This window comes from Diceros bicornis, chromosome 9 (assembly GCF_020826845.1).
Source record: "Diceros bicornis minor isolate mBicDic1 chromosome 9, mDicBic1.mat.cur, whole genome shotgun sequence".
Lineage (NCBI taxonomy): Eukaryota > Metazoa > Chordata > Mammalia > Perissodactyla > Rhinocerotidae > Diceros > Diceros bicornis.
In genome coordinates this window covers 3,366,126-3,389,432 of record NC_080748.1, presented here as the reverse complement: position 1 = coordinate 3,389,432, position 23,307 = coordinate 3,366,126, and the positions used below count along the sequence as shown (strand labels likewise).

Sequence of the window (23,307 nt, the reverse complement as noted above, 5' to 3'; positions counted from 1 at the left end):
TTCTGTCTCTCTGGCCACATTCTCTGGATGGCCCTGCGAGGAGTTGCCAGACAATCATTTACAAGGGAAGTCTCCATTTGTAAAGGTATCTCCCTCTCTGTATTGGGAAGAGAGGGGGATGAACTCATTTCTAGTGACTTATCAATGTGGAAGGTGAGGCCTTGAGCTACATAATAAACCTTACTCTTGTTTACTGTGCTTTAGTGGTAATCTCCTGTAACTGACTCCCCCCACCCCCAACATCCTCCTTTGTCATTGGCTGAAAATGGTATTTAAGATGAGAATTTCTGTTATTGTGTTGAGAAACGCAGTGTCCCTGCTTTCTCCCATGTATACATGTTATTAAACTTGGTATTATTTTCTCCTGCTAACCTGTCTTGTTGATTATTTGGCCAGCCAGAAGAACCTTAAGGGAAAGGGCAGAGGGAGATTCTCCCTCTTCCCCCGACAGTTTTGGCGTAGTCGCCAGGAGCCACACTGGCTGGCAAGTTGCCTTCTCTGTCTAGAAGACCTGCCTTCTCCCTGGACTACTGCAGATGGTGAGATACGGGAACCCTGACAAAAGCCGGCAAAAGGTAAGACTTCTTACCATGTCAGCGTCCCGGAATCTCTATCTGCGGAGTCCGGCGGAAGGAAATGGTGAGAATTTTTTCTCTTTCTAAATTTAGATTGGCAGGAGAAAATATTTGGGAAACTAGCTTCTTGGGCTTTTAGTGACTCTTGGTTTAAATTTGGTAGAGTACTCTTGGTTTTGATCTTGATCCCTTTTCCTCCCAGAGTAATCTCTGTCTTGTTCTGTGTCCTGAGAAAACTTGGCTTTGTGACCAGTGAGAATCTTCTCCTTGGTCTCCACCATACGGAAGGTGCATTTACCGGGGTGCACCTCGGTGGCCAGTCGAGTAGACTGGGGTTCCGAACTGTCTCTTTGTCTGGCTGTGCCAAGCTCTCAGGGGAATTTGTTATAAAGGGCCCAGTCCATAAGGGCTTTTGTCGTCTTTACCTTCGTTGCTTGTTAGTGCTCGAAAAATCCCATTCCAGTATCGCCTGCACGGTGTCACAGATTAGCGGGTCTGTGACTGGAGGCGTCCCACACTATTGTGGGAGACCGGAGACACCATCCTTACCGCCTGTGCAATGAAGGTCTTTACTTTCTCTGAATATCTTTGGGAGTGAATTCTGTGGATCACGGGGGCTACATCATCTGCGCCCTCACCAGGGACGCCTCTTTGCGTCCATGGTAGATTTATTCTAAGCGTGGAAAGTTACCTCCGGGTCTTTCCTTAAAAAGGCTTATTGGTTCGAGTCACTATTGGAATAAATATACAAATGAAGATCCTACTCGTCAATGGCCAGACGACGGATCCTTTGAATTGGAAAAACTTCTAAATTGGGGGAAAAAAAAATGTTTTGAGAGCTCTCACATAATTAGTTATTTGGTACCTAAGAAAAGGCCAAAAAAAAAAAAAAGAAGGGAAAAATTTGACTAGCCTTAAGACCTTGACTCAGGTTACAATTGAATTGAGAACATGTAAAAGTGTAAGTGTTGATAAGATTATAAAGGTTGGAATGTTTGAGCTAATTTTATATAGAGGTTACATCAACTTTGCCTGAGTATGTTTTAAAATGTCTGACTGGGAATGCTTCCATTGTCCAAAATTAGAAGACCAAGACCTATTGATAAAAATCTTAATGATAACTATGTTTAAAGGTATAAGAGGTGATAAAATTTACATGAAATTTTGTAGGAAAAAACTGATGTTATTTTTATTACACAACTGGTTAACAAAAATAGTAATTTAAATGATGGCTAATTTTATCTGAAGTCTTATGAAGTCTTATAGGCAATCTAAATAATTATTGGGAACAAGTAAATAATTGTGAAAAAGATAAATGTTGGATGAACTGTAACAATAATTATGTGTTATGGTGGTTACAGCTTCCAAACTCTTTTTGGTGACTTTTAGAGTTTTGCTAAAATTTATGCTAAAAAATTCTCTGAGTATCATCATTTCCAAATAAGATAAGATATTAGACATTGATTGCTAAATGTACGTTTGTCTACTTTTGGCTTTTCATTACAGGAAAACTAAAAGGTGTTTTGGGTCTATTGGTAAACATGTGTTTTATTAAAAGATTGTACTATAAAGTAACATGTTTCTAGAAGTTATGAAGTGTTTATAAATTTTCCAAGCCACAAGATACTAATGTAAAAACAAGTTTATAATTGTTTAGTTTTTACTTACAAATTAAGGTTTCTAAAGGTTAAAATTTCTAATTAATATATGTGATTGAAGCTACTAAATATTAAGAAAAATATGTCTGTGTACAAGGAAAGTAAGATGTATAAAGAAGGTGCAAAGAATGGAAATGTTTTGTTTGGTTAAGAAAGATAAATTTGTCCTCAAGTACTAGAAGGGAAAAGAAAGACATGGGACAAATTCTAGATGTAAAAAGAAAGTTATAGAAGGTTTGTGGAAGAGGAATTCTGGAAAAGGAGTTTTTGTATGGTCAAGTTGGCTAAGATTGAAATGAATTTAATTAAGTAAATGAGTTTTAATAGCAGAAGTAAGCTGGTGGAAAATTGAAATTTCTCGTAAAAAGATAATTTGCTTAAACTTGATAAAGAGGTTATAAAAGATTTTTCTTTACCTTTGAGTAAGTCTACCTAAAAAAAAAAAAAAAAAAAACTGTTAAAATAATTTCCTACGTTCAAAAGACTGAAGTCTCGCTATTAAGGCTTTTTGGACTGTTAATGTTCTGTTTGCTTTGATTGTTTATATTTTTGACAAGCTCCACCAAAATTCATATCTTAAAATAAGTCTTTTTTTCTTTGAGAATTTTCAAAGGGCCCTGACATTTCTCAAAGAAATTTGCTCTCTTCCTATAAGGAGGAAGATACTAAACTTATTAGGCTTATTCAGTATGTTAAATTACATAGAAAACATTGTCAGACAAGTGAAGATAAAACCTTCTTAGGTGGTATTATGTGGGCAAATGTTATTGATATAGGTGTTTTAAAATTGTATAACATTACTGAAATTCTGATCTGTCCTGATTATCAGTCATAATTCTGGTTATTATTATTTTAAAGTGTTGTATGTCACAAAATTAACCAAATTTCTTTGTCAGTTGCCATTTTGAGGTCTTGTTGTTTACAGACTCATTTCTTTGCTCTAATGTTTTTGCAAAATATGTTTCAACTTCAGAAAAATTCATGGAAAGGACTCTGACATTTACACTGAAGTACAGGCTTCTGATAAACTTTCTGATCATAAAACTAAACTTGGTAAGAAATTACAGACATCTGATGGAGAGACTGATAACTTCATGAAGCTGCTAACAAAAAGATTGAGATCAAGAATGGATTACACGGGACTGAATAAACTGATAAGGACGCTTATAATTTTTATGATTTTTCATTTGAAGTATTGCTGAATTTTTAATGTTTTGTTTTTTCAGATTTAAGGAAAACTTTTTCTTGTTTCTCCTGAGCTAGCTATGACTTATAACAATTTGGTAAATGATATTTTTGTAAGTAAAATGGAAATATTTATCTTTTTCTCTCTACCTGATCCCTCCAGGATTTGGAAACTCTTAGTAAGTGAGTATTGTTGTTTTCATGGCAATATGGTTATTTGCATAAGTTCAATAAGAATCTGTTCTCCTTATAACAGGACACAATTGGAAACACTTGTTATATTACCAAGGTTGTGACTGGAACATCATATTTGCGATATAACCATATAGCTTTTGAGGAATGAAGATTGGACTTTATGGAATAAAGACACGTGGAAATATTGGCCTGGTACCTTATGTTCCAAGCAGCACATACCAGGATAAGTAAAGAATGTCACTTGTCTGGCAGGTACAAGGAACCTTGAAATATTAGGGGGGAACCTTGGAAGAGAGGAATTCACCCAAATCTGTAGGTATTGCAGGCAAAGTCTGATGACAAAATCCATGGCTTGGCTTTCCTGGCCTTGAGAGGCCTTTGAAGTTCAATGTGAGATTCCTTACAAAAATTTCCAGCAAAGCAGATTTAAAAGAGCCTATGTGGTCAATTGCTATTCTTGCTGTACTTATGTAAATAATTGGGCCAACTCTATTGAAACTAGACTTATTTTGCAAACTAGTTAGTTTTAATTTAGCTATCTTTGATAAAAATGAGGGTGATTTTTGAGAAAAAAATTATGTTTCAGTAAAAACTATAGTATACATTTGCGGATATTAGATCCTAGTTTTGTTAATTGTCTTTTGAGGTTTTTGTTTTATATCTGTTGACTGGACTGGATCCTGATTTCTTCTAGTCTCCTGAAATATCTGGCTACAGATGTCCTAACTAACGCTTTTGATTTTTTCCATCATTTTCATTTGAAATCACTAAAAACTGAACCTGCCCTTTTTCCTGAAGCCTTACAAACTAAAGCTGATGGACTTGATACAAACTTAAGAGATTACTTGATGACATCTTCAGAGACATTTTAAACTGCAAAAGATGCTTTGACGCTGACATCTGAAATTCTTCTTCACTGGCTGTCCTCTGAACTCAGAGACTGCTTTACGACTTGCTCTAACCATTAACCTTGTTTTTCTTTTGTTTCCATAGAAATGCTTCTATTAAATACTTGATTGCTTGCTTCCACAATATAGGTGTAACCTTGAGAGCCCACCTGCATCACCACCTTCCAAAATGAACTTAATTGAACTGATCTATTATCAGGACTAAGAATTGTGTTCAGTGAGATGAAACAATCTACCAACACAGCTTCTGGACTATGAAACTTCTTTAAGTTTCAAAAGGACTGTGAAACTTTTAGTTTCAAAGGCGGGACTGTGGGAGATCAAGATTTGGCCACCTTGAAATCTATCTCTTTACCTTGGTTGTTTTCTCTAGGGACATTTGACCTCCCCCACTAACTGCCTAAAGAATTTGACATGGTGGCTCCTTCCTAGAACAGATCTATCATGACTGCTATAAAGATAATGTAGGGTAGAGGTTACAATAGAAAAGGCACCAACAAGCCCATCTTATCGGGAGTTCTGTCTCTCTGGCCACATTCTCTGGATGGCCCTGCGAGGAGTTGCCAGACAATCATTTACAAGGGAAGTCTCCATTTGTAAAGGTATCTCCCTCTCTGTATTGGGAAGAGAGGGGGATGAGCTCATTTCTAGTGACTTATCAATGTGGAAGGTGAGGCCTTGAGCTACATAATAAACCTTACTCTTGTTTACTGTGCTTTAGTGGTAATCTCCTGTAACTGACTCCCCCCACCCCCAACATCCTCCTTTGTCATTGGCTGAAAATGGTATTTAAGATGAGAATTTCTGTTATTGTGTTGAGAAACGCAGTGTCCCTGCTTTCTCCCATGTATACATGTTATTAAACTTGGTATTATTTTCTCCTGCTAACCTGTCTTGTTGATTATTTGGCCAGCCAGAAGAACCTTAAGGGAAAGGGCAGAGAGAGATTCTCCCTCTTCCCCCGACATCTCTAAGCATCTGCCAGGCATTCTGTGGTCAGTGGGAAGCTCTCAAGTTGGCAGCCTGTTCTCTTGTGTCCTTTGCTGGTACTTAATCTTCCATCTCTTCAAGGTACAACTAGACAGAGGCTCAAAGGACTTGACATTGGAGAAATGTACTTACATTCTCTTTCGACTTCTACACTTTTCCAAAAGACTCTCAACATTTCCAGTAATTGTGCAGCAGTTTACCCAACACTAAGATTCTCACTATAAAAATTAAAATAAATAAATTTTGAAAAGGAAAAAAGTGATCTTTGCAATTTGTACAGAATCTGTATAATGGGTGCATCCTTATAAATGGAGGAAAAATAACAAATTTAACTATTTTGATTAGTTAACACAGTAAGTAATATACTTTATATATTACTGATTTTGAGATTATTTGTATTTAAAAATACTGCTTCAAATCCGTAAATTATTGTAAGTGGTAGAGTCTGCCATTATATACAACAAGTCAGCCAAAACTCCTCCATTCCTGTATAATCCTATATGTGGGTAGTAATGGTTAGTTCTTATAGATTGTTTGAACACCTGCATATCACGAAATACAAGTGGCCATTAAAAATTAAAATGTTCACCAAATACAAGATTATCTGATTCCCAGAAAAAGAAAACAATATTGTAACATTAAGGCTAAAACTATCAAAAAGGAAGCCAAGATACACTCAAGTAAAGCTTTTGCTGAAAAGTTAATTGGCTCATCTTTGAAACTTTATCATGTTTATTATGTAAGCAAGATACTTTCAGAGCCTAAAATATAGAGAGTGCTTATTGGTAAGTTAACATTGTGATCATTTATTTTGTAAATGTTAATATGAGAGACGTAATTCATGTTCTACTATATTCAGATTTTCAAGTTCTGCTAAATCTAAGGCCACATTACTGGCAAGTTGGGATACCTCTAGACATCTGAAAAATATGAGTCCTACACAGAAGCTTATACATTCTCTATTCATCAGGTTCTAAATTCTAAAACATTCTAAAGTTTTGGATCAAACCAATGGCATTCCAAATTTACAGTAAGGTTGCACGTGCAATACATGATCCTATAGGAAGAGACATCCAGGTTTTAAATAAAGGAGATTGTGCACAAAAATAAAATATATTTTCACGTCTGACACGGGATTACAAGAAAGAAGGGACTCTCAGAATATGTGCTAAGTGGTAAATAAGTTACCAAAGGGTCTCTAAAAGAGAACATATTGTGGAAAAAAGAGCTTAAACACAGAGAGCTAAAATGGCATCTCTGGAATCCTTACGGTGAAACAGACACTGAACTACTTTTGCCTAAAATTTCAAATGCATCTTATCCTCTAAACAAATACCACGTCCCTGCCATGCAGCTTACCGGGGCACGGTGACGTGTTTGAATCATTTTCTAATTCATTGGCTCTTAAACTTGATGGGCACCAGAAGCACCTGGAGGCCTTGTTGAAACCCAGATTGCCAGGCCCTACCCCAGAGTTTCCAGTTCTGCGGATCTGCAGCAGCACCTGAGAATTTGCATTTATACCCAGTTCCCAGGTGATCCTGATGCTGCTGGTCCACGGACCCCACTTTGAGAACCACAGCCTAACTTACACCCTATATATTGTTACCAAATCCATTATTTCATCCTTTGGCTGCTACTTTTCCTTTATCACATCAGCACCTTAGCTCCGAATCTCCTCACCTAACAATGGGAATACTTGGAGAGTTTAACAGCTGGTCCTCCTTTCCGGCTCAGTTCTCCCTCTTCCTCTCAAAACTACATTCTCTTGCCAGGTAACTGTTCCTTAAACATCAGTTCATCATAGATCTTCCTTGCTCAAAATCTCATGGCTCTTATGCTGAGCACAAGACATTTTAAATTCTCTACTTTGCTCATAAGGTCTGTAATAGCCTGTAGAATGTGGACACCCTGATCCTTACCCTGCCTACTATAAAGGAGTATGTGAAGATTACATAAGATACAGTCAGTTCTCGTTATGCACAGTGTGACATTCTATAAAGTCACTGTGAGCACTGAATTGGTGAATATGACCCGCTGTTACTACAGGAAATGCAGGGTTAGGTTGCTGCAAGCCTTAGTTACATTTTCTTCGACTGATCAATACATAACCTTATTTTCTGTGTGTTTCTCTTTAAAGTCACCTTATTTAAGATATATTGGTGATATATTAACATTGAACTCACACCAACAGCACTGTACCTCGTGTCTGAAGGAAGCTTGTTGAACACACATACTTTCTCTGTAAAGGCTAAGCCTCTTGCCCTGAGGAACACCAGGCAACATTGCAGCACTACACATGGGGGATACATTAAACAGCAAAGTCACCAATACAAAGCACAAAAGATAAGAAATGAGGCACTAAATAGACTGCAAGAAGGACACTTGTTTACAGTATGAGCTGAAACGAAGGCAGAGCGTCACCTGGTTCCCCTCCGCTGGGAACGTGCTCATCCAGTGAATAAATTTTTCACCACTTTGTGCATATCTGCAAATGGACATGAAAGCCCTGTGAGTGTTTATTCGGAGACTGCCAGTACATTTTAGCTAGTGGGCAAGTGTGCAAACACGGAATCCACAAATAATGAGGATCAACTATATTATGAAAGCATCTTTTCAAAACCAGAGTATTGCTCAGATATAAGAGCAATAATGATAACATAACAGCTAACATTTTAGTGCCTACTATGTGCCAGGAGCTCTTCTAAGTACTTTACATAAGTTAATGCATTTCAATCTCACTAAAACCCTATGAGACAGGAGTAATCATTAGCTGCATTTTATAGATGAGGAAACTAAGGCTCAGAGAGTAAATACTTTGCACAGGTTCCCCAGTTAAAAGTGGAATAACTGGGATTGGTACCCAGACAAACTGGTCCAAAGCCCACAGACTCAACCACTATGGTAGGAATGTGAGTGTATTTTCTACCACTCCCTGAAAAGCCCCTTCTGCTCCAGCCAGTGTTGTCTCCCACATATTCACTCATCAAACATTTTCTGAGTGACCCAAAGGTGTCAGGTACTGTGTTTAGATACTGGAGGGACAAATAGAATGTCAATGCATATAATCCATAACCAATCTATAAATCAAAATTGGGTTGACTTTATGATGAGCCAAACTTTGAGGGTCATATAGCCCAGGAGAGTCCTTTCACTAAGAAATGGGGCACTCCAAAGAAGTGGGGTGTACAGAGTGGTTATATACCATCAAAGAGCACGTATCACATGTGATTGCAATGTCCCTTTTACAGTAGTCATGACGTTGACCTCTCGGCATGTCGATTGATGGACACAGTGGGTATCAGGTCTGCTGTCTCAATGGGCGTGGCTGTTGTCTCGAGTTGGGTCATCACAGGATGAGCACAGCAATCAAATCCTAGCCTAGGGAGAAATGCTTATCCTTAAGGAAATACCAATGTGGGGAAAGTTACATTTACATCTTAAGGGCTTTGCTTTTGTCTTTGGGACATGTTAATTGTTTAAAGCAGATATACAATGGATGAACAGAGGCTACAGGCCCCTTTTGGGGGAAAAAAAAAAAAACAAGGTCAGGCCCAATTAGTTTTACACTAAGTGGTTTCCTCATGTGCTCCAATATATCTTATTGCTCGCCATTTATTCATCAAGAAGTAGGATAGTCTCCGCTTGAAGAAGCTCACTGTCTATGAGACATGAATGAAACAACCGTTATGGAAAAGTAGATAAGTACAGGGGCCCAGAGTGGGGACATCAAAAGGGGTCTCTAGATGGAGACCTCTCAGGAAAAGTGTCCAAGAGGAAGGAACATTTGACATGAGTTTAGGTTAAGAAATAGGAATTAAGTTGATCAAAAAAGTGGGTAGGAGGACAGAAGAAACACATATAAAAATACAGATATAAAGGATGCTAAAGCTTTCACAAAATTGGGGTATTTTTAAGGCTGGAACAAAGCGAACATGTAGGAAACAGCGTGTGATGAGGCTAAAGATGAGGACAGCAAGAGAAAGCCTGCGTGTCCAGCTCAGGAATCTGAATGATCTCTCAGATGCTCTGAGCAGTCATTGAAATAGTATAAGCAGATGTCACATTTAAACAAATTTGGATTCTTGAAGGTAACTCTGGAGGCATTGTGGAGGAAAGATTAGAAGAAATTAAGACTGGAAGTAAAGGGTCCTGTTGGGAGATTAGGCAGCGATCCAGATAAGATAGGCCTTGGCTTAGGTGGGGGGTCTGCAGGTGGAGGAGGCCAGGAAGTGGGAAGCAGTGCTGGGCTCCTGGAGGAGGAAACTGAGCTGCCTCTCAGTCACAGGAAGACTGTGCCTGTCATGGCCTCCCCACCCCCATGCCCAAATGCCATGTTCTTTTCTACGTCTGTACCTTTCCTCTCTTCCCCCATCTGAAATCCTCACGCTTTCTTCCCTCCACCTGCCCAACAGTGGTCCCTTTGAGCACTTGATCTAGTTCCCCTCTCCTAAGAAGCTGTCCTTAATTACAATTTCTGGATAACATTCCCATTTTTTTAAGTTCTATAATACAACATACACTAATACCTTGTTAGAATCTAATTACATCTTGCAAACAATTTCATGTACGTGGAGGAGCTTGGAACCTTATAATTCTTTGTATTTCCCTCAATACCTACCACAAATACTTTGCATATATAGGTCAATAGATGTCCAGTAAAGTTCAATAAAGAAGCACCCTTTATTAGCTAAAAACTTTTATGAGCTCAGTTATTCCTTTAGATCAGCTGCTTGAACCATCTGTCTTTCTCCACAGGTCAACAGTGTTGCCCAGAACAAATGAATTTTACACCTTCTCAAACTCAATAGAACAAAGATGGAACTTCATTCCCCCTGCACGCCTTACTGCCCTAGAGAAAAGCAAAAACAACGTGTGACATCTAATTTTTTCTCCACATTCTCATCTCAAATTGCAACTGTTTTCCAGATGCTAACTGGTTTTCATTCTTAAAACTGACAGAAAAGTTTCTCATTATTTCCGTTTCTTTTTTTTTTTGTGAGGAAGATCAGCCCTGAGCTAACTTCCGATGCCAATCTTCCTCTTTTTGCTGAGGAAGATTGGCCCTGGGTTAACATCTGTGCCCATCTTCATCTACTTTATATTGGATGTTACCACAGCATGGCTTGACAAGCAGTGCATCAATGCGCGCCATGATCTGATCATGTGAACCTGGGATCGCTGCAGCGGAGCGCGTGCACTTACCCGCTGTGCCACAGGGCTGGCCCCTCTCTTTATTTCTAAAGCTGAAATGTTTAAATCATTCTCTGGGCTAGTTGGAGTTTCCATAAAATGAAAATATACATTCCAGAAAAATCCTTAACTTTCCAGAATAATCCTTAATATATTATGGTAAACACCTTGGCAGAATGTCACTGATTTTCAATGTCAGTGCCTCCACAAGGGTATCCTTGCATTGTCTCCCCTCCCAACCACCTCTCACTGTGCCCCTCCCCAGGCTCATGGGCTCAAAGTGTTTACTGAGCACTAAGAATGATCAGAGTCTGAGGGAGACTTCAAGGATGACTCAGCCATGTTTTCTGACCCCAATCATCTCTCTCCATCTCTCCTTTAACCTCTATTTTTCTTATTCTGGTTTCTACTTTAGTTGTTTACTTGTCTTGTGAATTGATGCTTTGTGGTTTATAATTACCATGTAAATTCATATTACTTTTTGCCTTAGAGTTTAGAAAGAACTTAGATTAAACAAGGTTTTTTCCCAGCCCTTTGATGTGTCTAATAACTTCCAATACAATTCAAGTGGCTTCTTGTTTTTATGTCTCCATCATTATTCCTTCAGAATTATGTTCACCCCACACTTTTGATCTGACCGATGCTGCTTTACTCTTTAAACTTTTCTATGCCGAGACTCACGTGAGGAATCCCTCAAGCACCATCAACTAGGCGACCCCACATTCCTCACATCTGTTTCCTTGATTTGTTCCTAAATAAAGAGTTTCTTTTTTGTGTGTGTGAGCAAGATCAGCTCTCAGCTAACATCCATGCTAATCCTCCTCTTTTTCTTTTGCTGAGGAATACCGTCTCTGAGCTAACATCTATTGCCAATCCTCCTCCTTTTTTTTCTCCCCAAAGCTCCAGTAGATAGTTGTATGTCATAGTTGCACATCCTTCTAGGTGCTGTATGTGGGACTTGGCCTCAGCATGGCCAGAGAAACGGTACGTCAGTGCGCGCCCGGGATCCGAACCCGGGCTGCCAGTAGCTGAGCTTGCGCACTTTGGCGCTAAGCCACGAGGCTAGCCCAAGATGTTTCTGAAAATAATAATAAATTGTATAAAAAGCACTATCACACATACTTTCAAGAGAACAAATGGAAAAGAATATTCAATTCCTCAGATAGGTTTGCAATCAAATGAGACATTGAGGGGACCAGGGGGCACTGATCAGAGCAGGATCCTAAGAGAAGAGTTTTTTAAATCAATTTCAAATGAGGTTAAAACTGGAATGAGATAGTATTTTACCAGTTAGCTGAAATCATACGCATTTTCCTGACCTTTGAGAGTTTATTTGCGTATAAACTGTACATGTGGGGTAAGAGAAGGCTGATATTGTTTAATTTCTTTTTATTATTCAGCACTTTGTAGTAGATGTGGCTATTCACAATTAATAAATATCATAAAGTGGAGAGACCCAACTTTCAACTGCCTGATATTATCAATTCTTACACAAAGCTAGAGTTTTAAAGATCAAATTTCATTCTAGTTACCTGTCAACTAGTCCATTTATATCAGAAAGATGCAGAGTTTTAGGAAAATACTTCAAAACACAAATTTTATATGTAATTTCAAAAGCAAAAACTTAGTTAAAAACTGGATGGTAACCCGTTTTGCTACCATATATTAATCTTTAGCATGGGAGCAAACATTTTTTGAGAATATAATTCATATTTGCCTGTTTGTATATTGTAGAATGTTAAAGGATTTACAGTTTTAATCGTATTTCAAATACCAGAGAATAAAAAACAGAATTGTTTCAGTTTTATGAAATAGTTTCTTAGACATAGCAGATTTTCACAGCATATTACTTGAAAATAAAATAATCAGTTAGTGAGGTTTAAGCAATGTGGTTTTATTTTAAACTTGTTCCTTCCATAGGAGCATCAATAAAAGCCCTCCAGGAGTAGCTGTCGCTCTTTTCCTCCACATGAGCACCAGGTGCGTTTGCTTTAAGCATCAGACTCTCAGGCAACACCATAGCCCACAACTCCGTTTAGTTGAGAAAAGGCTTTATGAGTCGTGTGTTTTTTCTAGGGGTATGGAGCTCCCAGACTTATTAACTACAGAGAGAAAGAGTCAGAACACATTCAATAAACTCCAGTGTGCTCAGGTGAGAGGATAGGTGCCTGAACTCACATCTGAAGAAGAGCTTAGAGGATGCTTTCTCACTCTGCTTCATGCCTCTGAGTAAGCAGTCCTGGACATCCCCGTTACGGCCACGGAATAACACAGGCAGCCTTGATGGACCAGAAATCCTCCTATGTCCATCATTTGTACAGAGCAAACTGGCTTAAGACCTCTCGTTTCCTGCTGCAGTGGTAATTTACAGACATACAGAACTGCCATCTAGTGACTAAGAAGAAAACAGCAAGGTGCTTTACATGGAAAATGAAACTGTGAGTTTTTAAAAAAAGAACAGTGAAGCACTAAAGTTGGTAAAGTTGACACAAAGTTGACACAATGTGACACACGAAAGTTATAGTAAAACTGAAAAATGTGTAGGTGAAGTAATCAGTTGTTCTCTCTGCCTCTAAAACATGTCTTGACATCTGACTCATAAATAGTATAGTTTAAATATAATAGAATAACTTTGGAAATAAACTTCTCATCTCATCTCATCCAGTGATGCTGGCAAGAACTGGTATTAAATAGCCAGATGGGGAGTACCCATATTGAAGTACCATTATTATCACAGTGGAGAGAATAGAGGCATAAAACCCAACAAACTGATGTTCAGATCTTCCCTCTCACCCTTGATCAATTTTGTGAACATGGTCTTATTTTGTTTGTGAGGAAGATCAGCCCTGTGCTAACATCCGCCAATCCTCATCTTTTTTTGCTGAGGAAGGCTGGCCCTGGGCTAACATCCATGCCCATCTTCCTCCACTTTATACGGGATGCCACCACAGCATGCCTTGCCAAGCGGTGCGTTGGCGCGCGCCCAGGATCCGAACCGGCGAACTCCAGCCCGGCGCAGCGGAGCGAGCACACTTAACCGCTTGCGCCACCGGGCAGGCCGCTAAACATGGTTTTCTTTATCAGTTAAATATGAATTATAATAGTTACTTTAAAGGATTACTGTAAGAATTGCATGAGGTAATACAGTAAAGGGACGGGTGTAGAGTAATAGTTAATTCTCCTGCCCTGTCTCTCTTCTATGAAACATGCACAAATCATCTAAGAAGAGAACTTGTCTATACAATAAACTTATGACAAAGATTCAATGGTTCCAGAAGTAAGGGCCACCATTGTTGAGGGCTTAACCTCAACTGCTTCCAAATACTGTTAACTCTCAATTAATTTTATGTATTTTGTGTCTTCCAGACACTTCACTGGCTAGAAGGAAATGAGAAGGTGTGAAATTTAAATTGATGTATTTCACCCTTGAATGTCCAAGCTGTAAAATCAGGTGTTTTAAATCACCTAGTTCATCAGGTTTTCTGCTTATTGTTATATATTTTACCATGGTTCACAGCCCGAGAAAAATAGAAAATCATTATAATTTTACACACCTGAATATATATCTTGACTATTACAGCTGGAATCTTAATATATAGAACAATGTTGTATATGTTTTGTCCTTGTTGATAGTACAGAATACTTTTGTCCAGGTTTTCTTTGGCATTATCATATACAATGAAGAACTCAGTAATATATGCCCTGGAGATAAGGATTTAGAAAAATCTAACATACTATCCTAGTCATGCCACAAAATATGCTATAAAAATAATGAGAGGATATTTTGAAGGCATTATTTTTCTTAATTATTTCCAACTTTATGTCCCTTTACCTGTTTTTAATCATTCTGCATCTTATTCACTATTGGCTAATCATCTCACAGTAATTAAGTAACCTTCAGTTGAGTCCACCATGCCTCTTCAAGTGCCCCAGCCTGATGTCGGTCTCAGCTCTGACAAAAGAAGCTGGGAAAACCTGTTTTGTGGCACTATTCTTAAGGATATCTTTACTCTTACAATAATAGCTATATTTTTGAAAGGCACCAGTGGATTATAAAATCAAGTACTCGACCCATGTTGTATCCTCATTTTCCCTCCAGGGGGAGCACAACTTTCATGTGTAATGCAGGGCTGCTGCTTTATTGTTTCCTTTCAAGATATTTTATTACTTGTAAAACATGTCGATGTAAATAATCCATAATCAATCTATAAATCAAAATTAGGGTGAGTTTATTATGAACTAACTTTTGAGGACCATGGCCCTGGGCCTTCCTTCCCTAAAGAAGGAAGGGCACCAAAGAAGTGGAGAGTACAGAGTGGTTATATACCATCAAAGAGCATGTATCACATAGGATTGTAATGTACCTTTTACAATAACCACAAGATCGCCCTGCCAGGTTGCCCTGCTAGAATAGCTATTGATGGACACAGCAGGGAGCAGGTCTGCTGTCTCGATGGATGTGGCTGGTGTCAGGTCTGTTGTCTGGAGCTGGGCGGTCACAGGATGAATGCAGCAGTAAAATCCCAGCCTAGGGAGAAATGCTTATCCTTAAGGCAATGCCAATGAGGGGGAAGCTGCATTCTTATCTTAAGGGCATTTATTCTTCTCTTGGAGACATGGCAAAGCAGATACAGAATGCAGGCGACAAGACCTTTTGGAAAAACAAACTCAGGCCGAGTTAGATTTACTCCAAATCGCTTCCTCATATGCTCCAATATATCTTATTGCTTGCCATTTATTTATCAAGCTCAGGGCGTGTCTTTCAAACAGAAATCATCGAGAATAGCATGAAGTAGTCACTTACCTACAGATGTCACTGTGGTAACAGAATATTAACAAGTAGCTTTCAAATATAACCATTTTCCCAAATATTGTATTTCACTGAGTTAATCAAAAAGGCATTCTTCTGTCTTATACTCAGAAATCTCAACTCTGAACTTAACACTAGATGTAGCCAATTTTGAATAAAGACCTTTAACATCAAAGCCGGCCAATAGATCTTGTTAAAGCAAATCCAAACTTGGGAACACTTTTGTTTTCAGTCACATGTAAATCCTCTCAAACTCAAAATAGGGTCCCGGCTTTGTGCAGATGGAGAAAAGCTTCTGTTCCTCTTTTTCTATTCAGATAGTGCAGGGAAGAGCCCAAAAGATCTCCTGGTGGAACACGAACAGTTCTTTACATTAGAAACGCAGGCAGTGTTTCCTAGCTTCTTTTCTATAGGCCGAGACATGCTGACCTGCCCAGAGGAGCAAACTTCTGGGTTCCAACAGTAAATAAGACCATGTGCAGTTTACCACAACAATGAACTACAAAGATGTATCAGGAAATATTTTGAACATCAACACCTAAGCTTTCAGTTTCCCTCTGTCTAATTCCATGGCTACCTGAACTGAATTCATTCTCCATCCCCATCCCTTTCATGATAGTTTTTATCTCCTTGAATCAGCATGTTATAACATCTAAGAGAAATTTATCAAAACACTTTCTTCAAAATAGCTAACTGAAATATAAGAGTTGTAGAGGGTCAAGATTTTAAGATGAACGTGATGTACAGAGTAACTGTGCTACAAAATAAAAAGAAAATAAATGAGAACAATAAGAAAAAAATGATAAGGAGAAGGAATATAACAGAGAGTAAAAGTAAGAAAGAGAGAAAAAAGAAGAAAGAAGGTGTAGGAAAGAGAAAGAGTCAGGAGAAGCATGAGAAATGGCAAAAAGGGGCACGAGCAGAGGGAAGACACCATGTTCACAGGGAATGACAAGTGAACTGGCTTCTGACCAGGGCGCATGTCTAGAGTCACTGGCCTGCATTTGAGAACTCCACTCGGTTCTAACATCCACAGAATGACCACTCCTCATGCAAACTCTGGTGACACTGATTACCAGCGCCGTCTTCTCCCGGGACCTGCTGGAGCTTTGGGAACTGCCTCTGTCAGCAGCTCTGGGACTGACAGAATCCCCATTAAATACTCATAAACTAGGATGGTGGTGTTTTTTTTAATTACTTTTTTTTAAAAATTTTATTTATTTATTTTTTCCCCCAAAGCCCCAGTAGATAGTTGTATGTGATAGCTGCACATCCTTCTAGTTGCTGTATGTGGGACGTGGCCTCAGCATGGCTGGAGAAGCGGTGCGTCGGTTCGCGCCTGGGATCCGAACCAGGGCCGCCAGCAGCGGAGCACGTGCACCTAACTGTTAAGCCACGGGGTCGGCCCACAATGGTTGTTTTGAAAGAGTAACCCAGTAAGAGCTCTCTCAAGGGTACATTTAATCCTGCCAACTCCTGCACTCACCCATCTGAAGAATTAAGAAACTAAACTTTTTTTTTTTAATTACTGTGAAGAAAAGTAAGAGAAAACTTTTCTGGCAAAATTTTAAATGTTCCATCTGCTTTGAAGTTACCTCACAAAATTCTGAGCATAATCTAAAATTCTGGGCTCCCTACAGTTCCAAACATGTTTCAGAAATGATCTCTTTATCATCACAACGTAAGCCTATGCCTTATAAAACAAAATAAACTTGGATGAGTTTTATCTTGTAGAGAGAAGGCAGCAAGAAAAAGAGTAGGATGTGTCTTACTACTATGAAGGAAAATAAATAAAATCATCAAAATATACAAAATATGCCTCTAAAACTGAATGAAACGGTCTCTAAAGAGTTTTACATTTTAAGTAAAAATGCACCTATATGAAATTATACATCAGTTTGTCTAAAATCTATTCCACTTAATAGAAGAAGAATTCATTCAGTTTCATTTAAATAGCATGACTAATGATTAGCTGCATAATAAGTGGTAGATATTTTAATTCTGATATACCATGTACTTCCACCAATGAAGGTGGACTTAAACTTGTAATTTTCCTAAAAGGGGCCAACCAGATGTTTTGCTTATTTGATTATTTAATAGTATGGATCTGCTCCTCATTGCCAACGAAGGATGTCTACACACAGGCTTTAGCTTGCGTATGTAATGGGAAATGCAGACTGAGTTTACAAAAAGAAAAATTGAAAATGCAGCATTGTCTTTAGGAGATGTGGTCGATCTGTTCAAGAACATTTTCTCCCTTGGTCAAGTGAGAAGCTGAGAGAGAATGCTGTCGGCCTCTTCCTTGGCCCCTTATAGAATTCTGCGTTACCTCAATTGAACGTGTCCTAAAGTGTTTGAACTAAACTCGGAAATGAGTCAAGGATACTGTATTTGCATTACGTCACACAGAATCTCTTTCATTAGGCACCATTCAAAACACTTTTTGGGACATTAGAGGCCAGAAAAGTATTGCTTCTCTGAGAGACTGTTGCTTTTAATCTCATGGACATGAGATGATACAGAATTGTTCCCATTTCCCTTTCTACTTGAAACCTGAGGGATACATTTCCAACTACCTTTAAAAACTGCAGGTCCTTCTGAAACACATTTCAGTGCACTGGCTTACTTCAGCTTCATTTCATTGTTCCATCCGAAATTCCTTTCAGTTTGATCTATTTTCCTTTCTAATCCTTTTGTATACCTAGATATTTAAAAGCTGCTCAAATCTATATTGGAGAAAAGTTGGGTTACAGTTCTTTCAGACAGCATGTAAACCCAATTTTTAGGGTTTCTACACAAAAAGTTTCTGCCGTGTTTCTACCAGCTCTCCTTCTATATTTTTTCCTCCAGGATTTCCTCTGACAAAATTGCCTTTCTAAAAGCCAGTCCTCTGTTCATTCTCTTGGCCAGTCACATTTTCATAGAAAGATAAAGGACTGGATTTTCCAAAGATGCAACAAGAATGATCAAGTCCTGATCCACACCTAGATATGCTGTTCCTGTTCTCCAAGAATTTTAAAACTAAAGTTAATTATCTCTTTCATTTTATCTAAATCTATTAAGTAACCTTGGCACTGAGCCCCTAAACTGGACCACAGGCTGCTTCAGGAGACACAAAACTCTCTCTCAAATGCTTGCATTCATGTGCTTAGTAGGTATTTTATTTATTTAGATCTTATGCCACAAAAGAGCTTCATTTATTCACTCAAATACTTAAGTATACACTATGTGCCCAAAGGTCTTGAAATGTTGGCAGTCTGCAAGGAAAACAGATATATATGAACAGATAAATTACACTACAGAAATAATTTGAATGAAAGAGATATGAATAAACTGCCGTGGGACTCCAGGAAAAGAACCACGATGGGGGGTGGACAGGGTTTGTACCATCTAAGTAAAGGAAAATGAAGATAGAGAACATAAAAAGAAAACAAGATAAACGAAAAGATTTTCTTCTTCTTAATGTTTCTGCCACCAACTTTTGGAGCACACTGCTTGCTGATGTCCTTTCTAGCCAATCTTATCCTTCAGCAGACTTCTATAGACTTCAAAAATTTGATTGTACCAAGCTGGGCTTCTCCGTGGAGTCAATGCCAACTATGTAGGGAGTCAGGAGGGGAGCAAAAGATTCACAGGACTCTGCAGGCCTTCTGCAGCTCACTGGTGGGGAGGGGCACCGAGGCTTCACCTTGGCGTCTGTCTCCAAGTTCACAGAAAGGAGGGTCCGTTCCTTCCTTGATATATGAAGGTGGAGATAAGCATCTTTCTCAGACGGGATTATAGAAAAATTAAAGTGAGAACCATGAAAAAGGCAGAAGAGGTAGCACCATGAATCTGAAGAAACTGGACATGTGAATTAGTAACCAGTAGGAAGAAGAGCTGAAGACAAAAAAAAGGCAAAAAGCAAGTTCTCAATTTTCTAAGATGGAAATGCAAATCTTTCTTCTTCAAAAAGAAAAAAGTCATTGAACCTTTTCCTTTAAAATAAAATTGAAAGGGGTCACATGTTGCAAATAATGGTTTTAACCATGATGTCACTACACAATAATGTGTAGCAATCAGTTGTTAAGTGCACTGCAAATAGTTCATTACTTAATAATTATGTTATCAAAGTTTGCAATTGATATATATATTTTAGTAAATAGTAGACTGTGTGCAAAGTTGTCACTATATTACTGATAGTGTCACTCTTACAACTGAAAACATGACTAGGAGAGAGAAGGTGGTGTGACCTCAGATTGCTAGAGTCACAGCAAAAAAAGTCAAGAAAGTGCCATCAGGTCATTTGGACAAAATGATGCTATACAGCTGTTGGGTTTATAACAGATCTACTTGAGAAAAACAAGTCACTACATTAAATTATTTTCTAGTTACCTCCATCACCCTCTCCAAGAACACATATTTTAAAATGAGACAATATATTACATGAAAAATTACTTGCTCTGTCATTTTGAAAACTACATTAAATAATGAAGAAAAAACTAGGTTACAAACATCCTGTTATCAATTCCAACTACCATCCTTTACCAAACTAAAACTCTAATTATCAGCAATTAACTTTCAATCTAGATCTCCTCCAGTATACAAAATCAATAACTTAAAATGTTTGAAAACTTTTTTAAATTGCCCTAAAATTTTAGAGGATAATATAAATATATCTCTTGGAAAAGTTGAGAAAGATAAAGACACTAGGAAAGGAAATGATGAAAATATTACCCTAATCAATGATGTAAAACACAAGATATGAACAACTGTTAAAAAGAATTCTCTATGAAATTGATCAATTCTACTATCTCTACATCTGGCTATTTCCTATCAGTAATTTGATGCATAAACAAATAGAATAGTGTATTTCATGGGATCAATTCTTCTAGTTGTGTGCTTTTCCTTTTAAAACTTCATATGCTTTTATGTGCTTGCTTTATTTTCAGGTGGTGTCACATTAGAACACCCTCATCTCTGAAGATCTTTGCATTAAGGGATTCTACCTTTGCCCTTGATCAACTGTACTCAGAGTTATGATAAACTCAGAGACCTACATGGAACAATGTTTCCTACGTCTTATCTCCCATGAGTTGTTCATGTCAGGGAGTATAGTCCACCAAGTAAACACTAAGCAGTGTCTGAAAAGCATCGGACACTAAAAGGAGGACATGCAGGGCTGGGTGTGGGCCCCCATTCAGTGCCTCAGTGCAAAGAAGAAAGAGATAAATGCATCCCTCCAGAGACTGGGATAAAAACAGGAGATTATGAGCACGAGGCTCCCTCTGAAGGCCTTTAAGCAGGGACCTGGAATAAAACTGTTTACACTGTGGAATATTGTTGGTTTTACAGGGAACTCATGAGGAAGATAGGACATGAAATAATGATAATTAAAATAACAGCAGCAAACACTTCTACTGAACCAGGCACTGCACTCTGAATGTTAATTCTGTGCTTGAACATACATGAACTCCCATAACCCTCAAAATATCCTGACGTAGTCGATGTTGTGCTTCTCATAATTTCATAGATGAAGAGACTGGGTACAGTGGCTGGAAAACTCACCCAGGTTACAAAGCTGATACATGGCAGAGCCCAAGCTCAGTGCTCTTCTGTGATGCTCTTTGACTACAACTCCAAGTGAAGTCTCTAATGACTATCTTTCTCTCTATAATCCAATGGGGGAAAAATCAAAATTCTTAACTCTAACACCCAAGCTATCATTTAGGACATGTTACTGAGGAAGAGATTCATGAATAGTAATAATGCCCTTCTATTTACTCTTCACTTATAGATCAGACATCAATATTCCTGATCAGTCCACCAAGAAGAAACTGGGACATTATTATGCCAAAAAGAAGAAAAAACAAGGAATAAAACAACCAAATTCCTTTAAACATCATTACACAAATGTGATTCTTAATTCCATATGACAAATATAAAGTACTTTCCTGGTTTGGGGCTCAATATAAAGCTGATGTTAATATCATGTTATCTTCCCAGCCAATAACACAAAATACTTTAAGACAACAAAAGGGAGAAAGACAAAAAACAACCCAACAGAAAAATAAATATTACATCTGAACGCTGTACAATTTTTTAAAGATTACTTAAGTGTTAGATTTAGTAAAATTTGTATCTCTATCTTGCCTCTCCCAGTTATCTCTGAAGGTAAAGAAAAGGAGTAAGAAAGGCACAAGGAAACCAGTTAGGGAAGCGAGCTGGCGGGAAGAGGTGAGGTGGCCGCCCCTCTGCAGACGACAGACAGAAATCTCCCCTGGGAGCCGTCTCAGGCCTCACAAGATGTGGAGCTTTGACCTCGGGCAGTGGCTACAGCTGGACGCCAGCAGCAGTGCTTCTCAGACCTCAGTCTACACGGTAATAACTGGACAAGTCCAGTGTCCCTTCCCCGGAATTCTAACTCAGCAGATTTGAAGTTGGGACACGAGAATTTTCCATTTAACAAGCCTACCAGTGATTTTCCTTGAGTTATCGGCAGATTATGACCAAAGGCATACCTTGAAGAGAAGCACAAACTCACTACCCAGTATGCACTGCACAGATACTTTGTGTCACACACTCTCAGAACATTCCCTGCCCCAGGGGTCCCACCTGCTTCAGCATCTTTGGGCCTGTGTTCTTCATCAGGAGGTTCCGAGGGTGGCAAAGCAGACAGGACTCACCTGGGAAACTGCCCTTCTGTGTAATTCAGTGAGCGTGTAGGCTGCCTGCAGCCCAGGTGTAAAGTGGGTCTTGCTATATTTAAAAATAAATTTCTTTTTAATTTTATTGAGGTCATATGGCTTATAACTGTGTAAATTTCAGGTGTACATTACTATATTTCAGTTCTGTATAGACTGGATCATGTTCACTGCCAATAGTCTTGTTTTCATCTGTCACCATATATATGTGCCCCTTTACACCTTTCCCTCTTTCCCTCTGGTAACTACAATCTGTACTCCTTATCTATGTGATTGTTTATTTATTTTCCCAATATGAGGGAAATCAATCAGTATGTTTCTTTGTCTATCTGACTTGTTTCACTTAGTATAATACCGTCAATGTCCATCCATACTGTCACAAATGGCATGATGTTGTCTTCTTTATGGCTGAGTAGTATTCCATGGTATATATGTATATATATCACATCTTTATTCATTCATCCATTGATAAGTCCTTGAGTTGCTTCCCAGTGTTGGCTATTGTGAATAATGCTGTGAAGAACATAGGGACACATACATTTTTTTGAATTACTGACTTCATATTCCTCAGATAAATATCCAGAGGTAGAATAGCTGGATCTTATGGTATTTTTATTTTTAATTTTTTGAGTAATCTCCATCCTTTTTTCCATAGTGGCTGCAGCAGTTTGCGTTCCCACCAGCAATGTATGAGGGTTCCCTTTTCTCCACATCCTCTCCAACACTTATTATTTTTTGTCTTTTTAATAATAGCCATTCTGATGGGTGTGAGGTGATATCTCATTGTAGTTTTGATTTGCATTGCCCTAATAATTAGTGATGTTGAACATCTTTCATGTGCCTGTTGGCCATCTGTATACCTTCTTTGAAAAAATGTCTTTTCATAACCTCTGCTCATGTTTTGATCAGGTCGTTCTTTTTTTTGTTGTGAAGTTGTATGTGTTCTTTATATATTATGGAAATTAACCCCTTGTCAGATATATGATTTGCAAATACTTTCTCCCAGTGGGTAGGTTGTCTTTTCATCTTGTTGACAGTTTCCTTTGCTGTGCAGAAACTTTTTAGTCTGATGTAGTCCCACTTCCTTATTTTTTCTTTTGTTTCCCTTGC

The 23,307-nt window shown here is 38.4% G+C and overlaps 1 protein-coding gene across 9 annotated transcripts in view; it reads left to right on the top strand.

The window, feature by feature from the left end:
• The window catches only part of LOC131410027 (ral-GDS-related protein-like), a 209,055-nt gene that overhangs the window by 53,733 nt on the left and 132,015 nt on the right, over positions 1–23,307 (top strand). Inside the window, exon 12 of one of the 9 annotated variants that reach the window (XR_009221119.1) lies at positions 12,781–12,795. The exons of 6 other annotated variants lie outside the window; for them this stretch is intronic. The gene's annotated coding sequence lies outside the window, so the exon portion shown is untranslated. Of the gene's footprint in view, positions 1–3,206; positions 3,974–12,780; positions 12,796–23,307 lie in introns of those variants that run through there. 2 more of the 9 variants (XR_009221126.1, XR_009221122.1) reach the window with 2 other exon arrangements.